Source organism: Ambystoma mexicanum, chromosome 4p, assembly GCF_040938575.1.
Source record: "Ambystoma mexicanum isolate Mex_15411 chromosome 4p, UKY_AmexF1_1, whole genome shotgun sequence".
Lineage (NCBI taxonomy): Eukaryota > Metazoa > Chordata > Amphibia > Caudata > Ambystomatidae > Ambystoma > Ambystoma mexicanum.
Genome location: NC_090927.1, coordinates 55,195,562 through 55,208,692, shown reverse-complemented (window position 1 = coordinate 55,208,692; position 13,131 = coordinate 55,195,562). Strand labels below are relative to the sequence as shown.

The following is a 13,131-nucleotide window of genomic DNA, read 5'->3' as shown; positions in this document are numbered from 1 at the left end:
TTAAAGTCTCCCACAAGTATTAAGTACCCTGTGGTGAACCTCTCCAGGTTGGTCAGCGTTGCCCGTTTGAACCCATCTTGCCGCGTGTTGGGTGCATACATTTCTGCTATTGTGTACTTCCCCCTTGCTAGGACTGATTTTCTATACTGGGCCTGGGGCACAGATGTATAGAAGGCAAACCTATATTGTGACAGGGACAACTCTGGGAACTGTAGCCAAACCAGTTCAAGGTAGCACTGACGACTGCTCTAGGCTAAGTCGCAAGAGCCGATGACCTTGTAAAGGATCCACAATGAGTACACACAATGGGAGTCACAAATTACACTTAGACAATATGTATAAAAATACAGTTATTTATTTATGGCCAAACAATACTATGAAAAATGACTACTAACATAAGTATCACACAACACTAATAATGGAATACATATATACAGCCATAGAGTAGGGCATAATACAGATCAAACCCATGTAAAGGAAAGTACAGATTATATTATGTTTGCAAAGGTAGCGGGCGCCCCTCTCCCGACAGAACAAGGCCTGATAACCTGTTCAGTGGTTATTAACCACTTGAGAGTTCGCAGCCACTGCTTTTACTCACTGTGCCTTTCACAGATGGGAAATATCCATTTGCATATCAGTCTTTGTCCTGCCCTGGGGCAGTCCAGCACCGAAATGCAATGGCAATTCCAACCTGAACGAGAGTACCACCAGCAACCCCATACACGTGTTTCACCCTTGTTGGGGATCATCAGTGAGGTGAAGCTGATGCCTCTCTAAGCACAGTGAGAGGGAGACCACGTCTGGTTGCCCCCAGGAGACCTAGGGTTACCAATCCCAGGTTCCTTGAAATTTAGTTTGCAAAGGTAGCGGGCGCCCCTCTCCCGACAGAACAAGGCCTGATAACCTGTTCAGTGGTTATTAACCACTTGAGAGTTCGCAGCCACTGCTTTTACTCACTGTGCCTTTCACAGATGGGAAATATCCATTTGCATATCAGTCTTTGTCCTGCCCTGGGGCAGTCCAGCACCGAAATGCAATGGCAATTCCAACCTGAACGAGAGTACCACCAGCAACCCCATACACGTGTTTCACCCTTGTTGGGGATCATCAGTGAGGTGAAGCTGATGCCTCTCTAAGCACAGTGAGAGGGAGACCACGTCTGGTTGCCCCCAGGAGACCTAGGGTTACCAATCCCAGGTTCCTTGAAATTTAGTTTGCAAAGGTAGCGGGCGCCCCTCTCCCGACAGAACAAGGCCTGATAACCTGTTCAGTGGTTATTAACCACTTGAGAGTTCGCAGCCACTGCTTTTACTCACTGTGCCTTTCACAGATGGGAAATATCCATTTGCATATCCGTCTTTGTCCTGCCCTGGGGCAGTCCAGCACCGAAATGCAATGGCAATTCCAACCTGAACGAGAGTACCACCAGCAACCCCATACACGTGTTTCACCCTTGTTGGGGATCATCAGTGAGGTGAAGCTGATGCCTCTCTAAGCACAGTGAGAGGGAGACCACGTCTGGTTGCCCCCAGGAGACCTAGGGTTACCAATCCCAGGTTCCTTGAAATTTAGTTTGCAAAGGTAGCGGGCGCCCCTCTCCCGACAGAACAAGGCCTGATAACCTGTTCAGTGGTTATTAACCACTTGAGAGTTCGCAGCCACTGCTTTTACTCACTGTGCCTTTCACAGATGGGAAATATCCATTTGCATATCAGTCTTTGTCCTGCCCTGGGGCAGTCCAGCACCGAAATGCAATGGCAATTCCAACCTGAACGAGAGTACCACCAGCAACCCCATACACGTGTTTCACCCTTGTTGGGGATCATCAGTGAGGTGAAGCTGATGCCTCTCTAAGCACAGTGAGAGGGAGACCACGTCTGGTTGCCCCCAGGAGACCTAGGGTTACCAAGGGCAGTGAAACCAGATTATATTATGCACTACAGGTCCACAGAGAATTAGCTGTAGCTTCAAAAGTCCTTCCCTAAATTGTCTGGGGCCTTATGCCCAATGTTACGCTCACCTGGTCTCTGCGGGGGCACCGGACGGGGCTGCGCGTGGTCATCTGCTGACTATGCTTCTGTACGCTCTGGCGGTCAGCTTTGGGATGAAAGGAGGCTGCTGTTATGACAAGGAAAGGAATTAGGGTGTTGGTCCTGCTGGGGAATGACCCACACCTCCCTCCGGCATTCACTGTCTTTCCCTCTAGAGTAATTCTCACCTTAGGTATGTTTTTGGTGGGCTCTCCATCCTGCTCGTCTATGCAGGGGTGCTGTTGCTGGGGAAGTATGGTATGGCCTAGTTACTTCACTGGTCCTTGAGATTGTTCTTACTTCAGTCTTTTCCGGCGTTATGTGTGTTTTTCACTCCTGTCCTCTTACTTCTTTTCTCCTTCAGTTCTTTCTATAAGTGTTCTTTGCGGTCTCTCACACTTGCTCTTTTGCTCCTTTTCTCTCTTTTTCTTGTACCCTTGCTCCTTTTCTGCCTTCGTTTCTTCTTTGCGTGTCCCTTTGTATTCTTTCACGCTTCTTAATCGACTTACATGCTATTTCCCTTTGTCTTTGCCGGAGCCGGAGAAGCCCAGAAGACTTGCGGTGGAATGAAGACGATGAAGAGGGCAGGCGAGTTCAAAAGCGAAAAAGCGTTAGCACTGGGTTGTGGGTTTCTCTAACCTGTTTTGTGTTGCAGGATGCAGCTCGACGATGGATGATCGAGGACTTCACAGGATTCTCAGGTAAGCCAAGGAATAATGTTGTTTTGCTTTCTCCTTGCAGGTCGGAGCCCAGATCAGGATCGGGACTTGAAGTTCGTGGAGCGCCGGGAGTTAGACACAGTGAGCGTCACGCTGCTGGCGTGCAGAGTAACGCGAAGCATGGATCCAGGTTTGAGCGTGGCTTATATAGCCAGCTGCGCCCATGTGCTCAACCACACCCAATAAACTAGACTGCATGTTCAAAGGAATAATAGGACCCTGACTTCCTGTCATCCATGCTTGATGACTTCCTGTCCTCCATGCTTGATGCCTCCCTGTCCTGCATGGTTCCACAATCACCATGATGAGCCTGGTGCCAAAGGCGCCAGGACTGAGACCAAGTGGTCCTCTTCAGTGGTTTTGGGCCTCTTTTGGCTGCTTGTTGGTACAATGTTCCCACGGTGGGTGGCGGTGCAGATGGGTTCCGAGAGTACTGACCGTGACACCCAAATGTTCAGGAAGTTTGTAACGCTGGAAACAATGAAGGTAGGTTGTCTGGGGTCCAGTGAACGATTCCAAGGGTTAGGAGACAAATTACACTAGTCAACTTAAGTGTCCCCAACTTTCAAAGACTTGCGCAAGCAAGCAGCGGCAAAGCCAAAGTGTTATAAAAGTTTGTGAAGGTTAGCAAAACTTTTAAAGGAGTTTAGGGGCAGGTAAGAACCACTGTAACTTACCCCCGTACTCCAGTTCTTTGCAGGACTCAGCAGGTCGATGAAAGAAGGTCTGTGGTTGCTTTACCCGCCAGCAGCACCAGTCCTTGATTAGCAAGGGTTGCAGGTTCGAGCGGATCTCTGATCGGTGCCATTGGCTGGTACAAGCACCCTCGGTGGCAGAATGCAGCAGAAAATGATGCAGGACCCCTCTCACAACTGGACTGGACCCAGGTGAATTGTTTCAGACTTTTAGGACAGTGGTCACCATAGCACGGCGATGTAACGGGACTCGCTTGTCGTGGTCGGACTTTACCTCCTATCTCGGGTCCCCTTGACGCTAGGACTCCAAAGTTTTGCTGAGGTAAGTCTGGTTGGACAACTGAGGATTCAGGCTTCAACTCAGAATGGCGACATTGGCAGCACGGTAGCCCAAACTCGGAGCTGGTCAACCACAGGGCGGTCCTGGGGCACTTCCGAAAGCTCTTCTTCGCAGGGTACCGAGCCGACATCAGGAATGGATGTTCCCTCCACTCCAAGGGTCGCAGCTCCCTCGCAGGACTGCTTAAGATCGACAGCAAGACAGGGCTCTTCCAGGACAGCAGCAGAAGTTGGTCGCCAGGACTCCTTCAGATGGGTCACCGGTCTCCTCACAAGTCTCACAGCTGGACAGGAGTCTTGGCTCCTTCAGGTGTCTCCAGGATCTCCTCAGTGTGGGTGCAGGGGTCCTCTTTTTACCCCAAAAGCCAGGTAAGAGCGGTAACTCTCACTAGCCAATAGTAGAACTAGCGCTCACATACACACCCCAGCAGTGGTCCAATCAGGGCCACTGGCGGGAACACTCGTGCTTATCACGCAGACACACTGAAACCAGTTTGTGGATTAGGACCCGGCAGTCCAGACCACATCCTGCCAGGAAACACACATAGCCCTCCAGTAGCCCGCCAAAAGCCTCTGCTTTTCCGGTCACTGGAAGTCATATAAGTATGTTGAAGGCTAAAAGACAAGATGGCCAAAGGACAAGCGAAAAACCTTGTGGCATGGCCATTTTGGTCACTAGCAACAGTTAGTAGCCAAACGCTGTAAGGCTAAAAGCATCAACAAATTGTAAAAAGTCACTGCTGCCACAAGCTTGTCCATTTAGCAGACCTAGAGAAACCAAAAAGGCAAAAGTATTCGTCTAGGGCAGAAAACAAAAGTGTATTCCATTGTATTGCAATGCAAGAAGCATGGTACAAGTTACAAAAGTGATACAGAAGTTACCAAAGTAGTATCAGCAGTATCAAGGCAAGGGTAACGATGATTACAAGTACTGACAGCCTGAAGGACATGTCAGTTTCCCCAAAACAGATGAGCAAAAGACAATGTAGTGAAGTTTAAGTCTTCACTGCACTGTAAACAGTTCAGGGCAGGATAAAAAATAAAAGCAAAACGTTTGGGGGTCCATTAAAGAGGAAGGAAAGGTGCAGTAAAGAGAAATCTTCCCAAACACTCCTCTCCCAGCGGAACGATACTGCCAGGTACCTACCTTCATTGTCCCCCTCTGTGGCCACGACATATAAACCCAGTAGATCCCGGATGGTTATCAACACCCCCCGTGGCTACGGACGTTGAATTGAAACAAATGACGATACTCCTCGAGTTTCAACTTGTCCTTGCCCCTCCTCTGAATATGCATTTCCTAAAGAGCCACAATGTCTGACTTCCCCCTCCCCAGGAACTGCTCACCCTTCCTCCTCTTGACCGGGAAGTTAAACCCCCTAACATTGAGGGTGGTAATGTGAAGCGTCTTCCCAGGTGGTGAAACTGCTCCTGAAGCCAAATGTCCCCAGCCGGTGTCCCCACACCTCCTCCCCTCTCTTTACCGTCCTTCCCCTCCCCTAACCCCCCAAATACCCCTCCTCCAAACCCCCCATTTCCCCCTCTGTGGTCAGGCTCAACCAACCACTCGCTCCCCCCGGCCCTACGTCCTGGGGGTTGAACCCCTGAAGCAACCCAGAGTAAATCTGTGCAGATCCCCAATGACCCATGGAACCAAACCAAGAATGCACTCCGCTACCACCCCTCACCCCTAGCGCCTCCCACGTTAACCCCTCCCCCTGGCGACTTAGTACTTAGAACTTATTGTCACCCCTCCTGCCCCTCAGCATGGTGGACCTTTGTCTGTGGCTGGGTGAGGACCCTCTGCTCCCCCGCCCTTATCAGGGGATTTAAGTGGGTCCATGTGATTGTAACAAATTAAATTACAGAGAATGCTTTAATAACAAACATTTTATAAAGAAAAATATCGAATTTATTGGGGTCTCCCCCAAACCCTCTGTTTCCCTATGCTTTTAAACTCACCCCAACCACCTCCCCATCCGTGTTAACTCCTTACCCCACCCCATATACATTTTAAACAAAAATTTGATATTTTTTCGTTATTATTGTTTCGTTATTAAAGCAGTCTCTGATATTTAATTTGGTAAAATCTCTGCATACCGTTTAATCGAGCCACATGGATCCCGCTTTCTGAAGCCCTTCACCGGGACCTTTGACCACTCCAATAGTTTCCTTTTGGCGTGTTCTCTTGCAGATCTCCGTTCCTGTCGGGGAGTCGCATCCTCTTCCATCTTCAATACCTTCAAACCTTCCTTGCAAGTAGTGACCCGGTGTTGCATACCCTCCCATTCAATTAGAAGTCCAAAGGAAAAGGTCCATCCATAGCGTACCTCGGCATGTGCCAGGGCCGCACCACCAGGCCCATCATCCTTCGCTTCCCCAGGGTAGCCTGTGCTAAATCCTGAAACAACTGGAGCTCTGACCCATTGTAATTGATTGACCTAGCCCTCCTAGTAGCCGCCAACACCTTCTCTTTTTGGCTGTATTGGTGCAAGGCCACCACTACATGTCTGGGTCTGGTCCCCGGCTCTCCTCTCTTAGGCCCCACTCTATGGATGCGGTCCAGTTGTATCCCCAACACCATTTCCCATAGGTCCTTGTCCGCTACCGCCGCGCCTAGGCCTTTTATTCTGATTATAGATCTTCTCAAGCCGTCTCTAAGTGTTCGCTTTGTATTTCTAGGTTCTGTTTGACCCTTGCCAACTGATCCACCAGCTCGTCGATCTTCCGGGTGTCCTCAGGGATTTCTTGGATAGCATTCTCTGTAGTGTTGTCCGCTCGTCCAGATTCGCTATGTCCCCTTTCACTTTCTGTAGTGACTGCAAGACCTCTGCCCGAATCATGCTCAGCTGTGATTGAATGTTTTTTTAAAATGTTTTTATTCAGTTTTTATAACAACATATATTTAGACATGTGATCACAGATCGATATCACTACATTACCTATGACACATGCAATTCGTGAAACCCCCTCACCCCCAAGCCCCGCTGACCCAACTGGCCAGACAGTAGCAAACTATTTACGTGACATCCTCACTACGGCTGTCACCTCATGGCTTATGTGCCCGTATTGGGTGACTCTTGTACAGCCTGTCTCTTACTGTTTTCAAGAGTGTTAGTGTTAGTTCTGTCCATTCTGTCCGCAGCAGGTCTACGCTAGATTCTTGCTTCTGTGCACTAATCGCCTACTACCATACAGCCGTCTCTGCTATTGTCAATTTTTGCAGATCTTTCCACCACCTTTCAAATGATGGGCCCTTGACTGATTACCATTCCATTGCTATGTAGCGTTTGGGTAGTACATATGCCAAGTCTTTCAGTTTTGCCAACGCCTTTCCGTTCCTACTCCTCTGGAAAAGCCCCAACATGCATGCTTCCAGTGACTGTACATCGAGTTCTATGTGCCCGCTGGACAATCTGTGTGCTATGCCTTCCCAAAACTTTGCTATGACACTACAATCCCAAAACATATGTAGCATTCCTGCATTCACCCTTTTGCATTTTGGGCAGCTGTGTTAACTTGCCCCTTTGAATCCAGCTATCGCTTCTGGTGTTAAGTAAGCACTATTCGTTATATACATTTGTAGTAGTTGAAATCTAGCATTCCTGGAGACTTTCTTGTTGTAGTGTAATACTTTTTGCCATTCCTTGTCCGTGAAGGACTTGCCTAGGTCTGCCTCCCATCTTGTCTGGATTCTTAACTCGCTCGTTGAGTGGTTTTCTACTAATATGTCATATAGCCTTGATATTGTGTGTCCTCTCTCTGATGTGTTCATCATTGTTTCCACTTCTTCCTGTTCTATAGTGTCCTCTCTTATTTATTCATTTATTTACTTGGATTTGTATAGCGCACATCTGCCCAGGGGCATCATAGCGCTGGTCAACTATTCTCACTTAGTACATGTCATTTCAAGAGACATAATTTACAACAGGTAGGTGGTTTGACGGGTTACATAGAATAGATACACGTGTGGTTGATACATACTGATGTCGCAAGAACCAGTGTGCGCATAGTTACAGATGTCACATAAAATCACTATGAAGAGAGAGTTAGTTGAAGAGGGTGGTTTTTAGCTGTTTGCGGAAAGCTTGGTATGATTTTTCATTCCTGAGTTCCGTAGGAAGGTCGTTCCAGTTTTTTGGAGCTAGGTTCTGGAAGCTGGAATCCCCAGCTTTACTTCTTTTGAAAGTGGGTACATAGGTCTGAGTACTGGCCATCGCTTCTTCATCGTGTTCACTATGGACTGGTGCAGGAAGTATTGTCCTTTGTGTATCCCTGTTGTGTTGTGTAATTCTACAAAGGGTATTAGGGCACCTTCTCTCCACAGGTCTCCTAAGGCTGCCCTCCCCATCATTGACAGTGGCAATTTCCCCCAGAGTGTCATTGAGCTTACTAGGCTCACTAACGCTTTCTCTCTGTTAGTCTCGTGTTCTTGTGCAGAGGTGTGGTGAATATCTAGGCCTAGGTATCTAAAGGTATCTAACTTCCATGGGATTGCTAACATTGGTAGCTCTGCGCTGCTTACCATGGCCAGTTTGGCCAGCGGGAATAGGCATGATTTGCTCTTGTTGACCGTGATACCCGACAGCGCACTTAAGTTATCCAGTACATCTAGTATGTGTTGGAGATTATCCTCTGGGTTTTGTCGGTACAGTAGAGAGTCGTCTACGTACATGCATATAACATGCCTCCTGCTATCTAACCAGATTCCTGCTTCTTGGTATTCTTGCCTGAGGAACGCTGCTATTGGTTCCACCGCCATAATGAGCATCAGGGATAGTGGTCACCCTGTCTAGTTCCTCTTTCATTTCTCAGAGTAGATGCCTCCCGTTTTTACCCTTGCTGTCGGTTTCGTGCAAATCAATTTGACGCACTGCATATATTGCAGCCCGACGACCATCTTCGTCATTGTCGTGTAAAGCCAATCCCAATGGACTGAGTCAAATGCTTTCTAAGCATCTAGCGAGGCTACTGCGCAGTACTCATCCTGGTCTTTCGTGCTGGTGATTACCTGATGTAACCTGTGTAAATTCCTGAGATGTTCCTACCTTGCACATAACCTTTTTGGTCAGGGTGTATTAGTTTGGTTATTACTCTCCTTAATCTGTTTGCCAGTAGTGTTGTGAATATTTTGTTATCTAGGTTCAGTAGAGACAGTCGTTTGTATGAGCCGCAGTCCATTGTACCTTTATTTGGTTTAGGGAGGGGGATCAATATGGCTTCTCTTGTGCTACCTGGAAGTGTCCCCGTTACAAGCACCTCCCTGAATATTTTCAGCAGGACCCGTGCAAGGCTGTCTGCAAACTCCCTGTATAATTCGCCCAGCAGCCCGTCTATGCCCGGTGTTTTCTCCGTGGGCAACGTCCTGATTGTGGCCAGCACCTCTTGGGATGTTATAGTTTTGTCTAACATCTGTGCTTTCTCTGATTCTAGTTGCGGTAAGGTTATGAGTTCTAATGCTTCCAATGTTTGGTAATAACCTCCCCCTCTTGCGCCTTCATACAGCTCCCTGCTGCGCCCTCCCTTAGTTTGGTGGGATTCGCCCCAGTTATTGGGTAGTAGGATTGTGGCTAGGTGAGGTTCTTACACCTTTGAGGCAGAGTTTCAAAGAAGAAAGATTTGGGAAGGGTTCACATCATGGAGTAGGTCAGGAAGAGTAGGACTGGGTGTAATGAGGAATACTGGTAAGTAGTGATGGAATTAGTGTCTGCCTGTTAGGAGGCCAAAGGGATCGATGGCTCAGCTAAAATGTCAGGCATTTCAGCCTCCGAATTTGGCAAATCTTTTGTTGCCTAAGGCAAAAATAACTCAAAAAGGTGTTTTCTCTGCCCACAGCTCCAGATTGATAGCTTTTCTGATTCCATGAGAACGAGGAGCTAGGGACAGAATATCTGTACAGCAGCATGAGTCACCCACCCTGGCTGGTGGACCCCAAACACTCAGCCCCCATTGAAGCTCTTACATCTCAGCTGAGGATGTTACAATGCCAGTGACTGCTCACGCTTCCCACCATGTCTAGGGAGGCCCAACGTTTCGATTATGGCAGAGACACTGTAGCCAAGACTGTAGAAGGCAGCAGAGTGCCAGTGGCGCAGAGAAGGAGACACTTCAAAAAGAAATTAGGCAGTACATAAAATGCTAAAATAACGGTTAATAAGAAGCGAAAACAGGAACAAACATTCCACTGAAGAAAGTGTACTATTACCTATCAGTAATGTGTGCTGTTGCCAGCCGGTCCCATTTGCTTCATTTCCCGAATCCTTGTTGCCTTGGTGTTGGCAGAGTGCTGTGTGAGAGTGCCACCCCAGGGCAAGGTGCACACTCAGCACTGCTCTCCAGCTATTCTGCGTGCCTGTGGCTTGCTGGGCCATGAGTCAGATCCCCACAGTTCTCACTTCCTGGGCTGAGGGTCAGGCCTGGGTGATGTGTGGGAGTGAGCAGTGTGTGCAAGTCCTCCCTCTCCTTTCTCAGAGTTTTCTTTTTTCAGAAAGGTCAGAATGCTGTACATTTATAATTCGCCTACGCTAGAGGGCGCCTCAACAAAAGACGTCCCTGAGTGGAATACTCGAATTTCTTTCCGCAATCTTCATTACGCGTGGCCTATTCTTCCTCGTCCCAGTACTTGTTCTTGCAGGCGCCCTGACAGTGATCTAAACTTATTTCATTCAAACCCTGTTCTGTTTTCACCTCCTTCCGACGCATGTAAGTGGTGGGCACATGCCGAAGGACTGTCAGGACACTACCCAAACCTTACCAGTCATGACGCAGTTCCCTGGGAGACAAATGTACTAGAATGAGAAAGAGTAGGCCGAGGCGGAATTAAGATTACTGCTAAGTTATCCAAACATTACCTTCACGGCACTCTTCCCCCTTCCCAGTCCTTGTTACGGGTGACCCTCCATATGTGCATTGCCCCTTTAAGGGGATGTGTTCCTCCCACGTGTGTTGCCCCTTTAAGAGGGGCCATGACTGTGTCATGGCCCAAGCTAATAAAAGGAGCTCCTGCAGGCACGTGAGACAGAGCGGCTGCAGACTCCCAAAGAGGAACGACTGAGTCCGTGTCTCATTATCCATGTAGGCCACAGGCCTACACGTGGAGGCGCAGGCCTGCACGCCCAGACACTGAGGGACTCGCATGCCAGGATGGCAGTCGAGGTCCCCTCGGTCAGAGGCCTGGCAGGCTGTGACCCCACGCCAGGGTGCCAGAGGCCCAGGCACCCGGGGCCATGCCGGATGTCCATGGCAGGCCCCCACCCCCACACATAGTGGGACTGCACGGCGCTAGCAGAGATAGCGCCCGGGGCCGCCCGTCGGATTACCCCCGGCGACCCCCAACAATGGCGACGAAGACGAGTCCACGTGGCCCCCCCATGCTGCCAGTGAGTGGTGGGGGGGGGAGGAACGTCCGACCCCATCGTGGTCCGGAGTGGCCTGCGCCTCACCACCGTGGTGTAGGCCCGGGCCTCCCCGCGATGAGGCATTCACCCGCGGCATTCCGCCGCAAAGAGGATGATGGACGAGGAGCGGCGATTCGTTGCCGTGGTGGAAAGTGCAGGGGAGCCATTGCGTGCTGCGCCCCGGCCGCGGCCTTCAGTAAGGAGGGTGCTCGTGCGGCCGGGATCGGAGCATGGCGGCACCCCTGCGATGTTTGCTGCTCCTGCGACGTTCGTTGCTGCAGGAAGAGAGGATGTACACCACCCGCCGGGGTGGGTCATGTGCGGATTACCCCCGGCACCCCTGCCGTGGGGAGGATGATTGTGTGTGTGCCCCCCCCCGAAAAAGCAATGAGCGGTGTCCGCCGCAAAAGGAGGGGCCGATGGCGAACCCCTGCGGCGTCCGCTGTGCGGGGCCGCTGTGACGCGCTGTGGCCCCGGCGCGTAATCTCCCCCAAACCCCGTTGTCATCCCGCCCCGGCGACTGCGGATGCTGCTCCAGTCGGGAGCAAGCAAGTAAGCGGCAGCGGCCGCAACAACAGGACTGCACGGCGCTAGCAGAGATAGCGCCCGGGGCCGCCCGTCGGATTACCCCCGGCGACCCCCAACAGTCCTTACTCTTGACCTATACCACTGGCATAGAAACACTGAGGCACTCCAGGAGTAGGAGAGTAAACCACACCAGACACAGAAGCACTGCACACCTAGTGACACTATACTTTTACTAGTGACTGTTATCCTCCTGGGATGCAAGAGAGAGGCAATAGCATACATGACAGCAACATTCTGAAGCACCAGGGAGGGAGATTTTGTTACGGAAAAGAGGAGAAATTCCCATAAGCCTGCATTGAGGAAAGAATTATTTTATGGGGGGGAAAGGGACAAATAACTTTTTTTTAATTGTAAAATCGGTAGGGTTCGCCTGTATGCAATAGTGTTTAAAAGGCATGAATGGAGTGGACCAGGTGGCCGCCCAACAGATTTCCAAAACAGAGGCACCTCTTTCCTCTGCCCAGAGACCGCCATTCTCTAGTGGAATGACCCATGACTCCAGGGGGAATCGGGCACCTTGCAGAGCAGGAGTTTACTTCAACCATCGGCCTCCCAGAGGCGTCAAAAGTCACTAAGATGATCTCTGAAGATCAGGAAGTCGATGCCTATGCCATAAAGGTCAAAAGGGACACCCCTGCCATCTAGATGAGGCACAGCTGCTGCCTCCACTTCAAGCAGGTTCCCTGGAGGGACAGGAGAACACTTTGGGGTCACACCTCATGACGATAGCTCTGAGGGACCCTGCAAGGTATGACGGAGAGCAAAAGGCGGTCCCAATCCATCCCATACATGACAACATTTTGTGACCAAAAATCTGTAGGAATCTTAAAGTTTCAAAAATAGTAATTAGCATAATGACGACATCACAGGAAGTGATGTCACATGCATTTGACCCAATGAAATGTCAGGACATGACATCACAGGCTGCAAAGTGCACATTTAAAGCCCCAGAACCAAAGTAATTTAGAGAAAAATATATTGTTGTGTTATAAGACTGCTGACTGGCAACATGGGGCAGTGGCTGGGGGCCCTCCTGAGGTTCATGCATGGCCCCTTGCAACCGAAAAGGTGGAAAGGCACTGATGCCGTCCCTGCCTTGATCATTGTGGTTATTAAACAAACTTAAAAAGAAACCAATAATTTACCATATTTTCTTGCCAGAATATACCAGAAAGGGGAGATATGCGTTCTTTTTCAAACCAAACCAGCAATCGTGGTGCTTTTGTTTAGAGGTTTCTCTAGATGTACCCAGAGTTGTCAGCCTGACAGTTATCCTCAGTGCAGAAGAGCAGGCTCTGCCTGAGTATCGGCCGCTGCATGTCATTCAGGCCCGTGCGCAAACCAAGACTGTCTGCTAATG

At 49.7% G+C, this 13,131-nt stretch overlaps 2 protein-coding genes across 5 annotated transcripts in view; one reads left to right on the top strand and one right to left on the bottom strand.

The window, feature by feature from the left end:
- The window catches only part of LOC138452988 (NACHT, LRR and PYD domains-containing protein 3-like), a 415,916-nt gene that overhangs the window by 134,728 nt on the left and 268,057 nt on the right, over nt 1–13,131 (top strand). The gene's annotated exons all lie outside the window — the stretch shown is intronic.
- Nucleotides 1–13,131, bottom strand: part of LOC138452987 (NACHT, LRR and PYD domains-containing protein 12-like) — a 468,167-nt gene that overhangs the window by 404,691 nt on the left and 50,345 nt on the right. For 2 of the 4 annotated variants that reach the window (XM_069605367.1, XM_069605369.1), the window contains exon 1: nt 9,992–10,171. The exons of 1 other annotated variant lie outside the window; for it this stretch is intronic. The gene's annotated coding sequence lies outside the window, so the exon portion shown is untranslated. Of the gene's footprint in view, nt 1–9,991; nt 10,173–13,131 lie in introns of those variants that run through there. One more of the 4 variants, XM_069605370.1, reaches the window with a different exon arrangement.